Source organism: Schistocerca nitens, chromosome 1 (assembly GCF_023898315.1).
Source record: "Schistocerca nitens isolate TAMUIC-IGC-003100 chromosome 1, iqSchNite1.1, whole genome shotgun sequence".
Classification (NCBI taxonomy): domain Eukaryota; kingdom Metazoa; phylum Arthropoda; class Insecta; order Orthoptera; family Acrididae; genus Schistocerca; species Schistocerca nitens.
The window spans coordinates 895,978,806-895,979,667 of record NC_064614.1 but is presented as its reverse complement, the minus strand read 5'-3'; the positions used below and the strand labels follow the sequence as shown (position 1 = coordinate 895,979,667).

The window sequence follows — 862 nt, the reverse complement described above, 5'->3', positions numbered from 1 at the left end:
GCCCGCGGTGGCTCAGATGGATAGAGCGTCTGCCATGTAAGCAGGAGACCCCGGGTTCGAGTCCCGGTCGGGGCACACATTTTCAACATGTCCCTAATGAAGTGTATCAACGCCTGCTTGCAGCTAGGGTGTCTATTTAATTATCATTTCATTTCTAGCAAAGCTGCATGGTCATCGACGGTAACTGTTCTTTCGGGAACAGATACTACCGTCATATATAGTTAAAAATAGGGGTTCCCGGCCTTTGACCTTCTTGTGTGCGAACGCACACGCTATGCCCGAATTCGTAGGGGACTTGGTAGATTAATCTGCCACGAGTAATGAGTATGATGGGCAAACATCTATTAGGCGCACAACGAATGTAGTGTTGTGGACATGTTGGGAATGTGTATCTCACGGGAAGCGTGCAAGGGATAAGTCCCTGCTGACACGCTATCCTCTGTGCCCGCGGTGGCTCAGATGGATAGAGCGTCTGCCATGTAAGCAGGAGACCCCGGGTTCGAGTCCCGGTCCGGGCACACATTTTCAACATGTCCCTAATGAAGTGTATCAACGCCTGCTTGCAGCTAGGGTGTCTATTTAATATATCATTTTAAATTTTTCAGTTAAACATAACCCAAAAAAATTAAGTTGCAGTAGTATGGGTCACAGTCCCCAGAGATGAAAACTCTTAACGGCAACAGCAAAATACGACTTTTCCCTTACACTGCCAGAACGGACAACAATGGATGTTTTGATGAAATTGAAAATCTGAGCATAATTAAGATATTAGGAAAGGCTCTCCTTTCGTTCGCACTTTTACTGTTGTCGGTGTAATATGGAATAAAATTCGTGAAGTACGTTTAAAATACATAATATACTT

General features: G+C 44.9%; 2 non-coding genes across 2 annotated transcripts; both read left to right on the top strand.

Moving 5' to 3' along the window:
• Nucleotides 1–75, top strand: Trnat-ugu (transfer RNA threonine (anticodon UGU)). The gene has a single exon. It is a non-coding gene; the product is annotated as a tRNA-Thr (tRNA).
• Nucleotides 76–443: 368 nt separating this feature from the next.
• Nucleotides 444–518, top strand: Trnat-ugu (transfer RNA threonine (anticodon UGU)). Its single transcript has one exon. It is a non-coding gene; the product is annotated as a tRNA-Thr (tRNA).
• The last annotated feature ends 344 nt before the right edge of the window (nucleotides 519–862 follow it).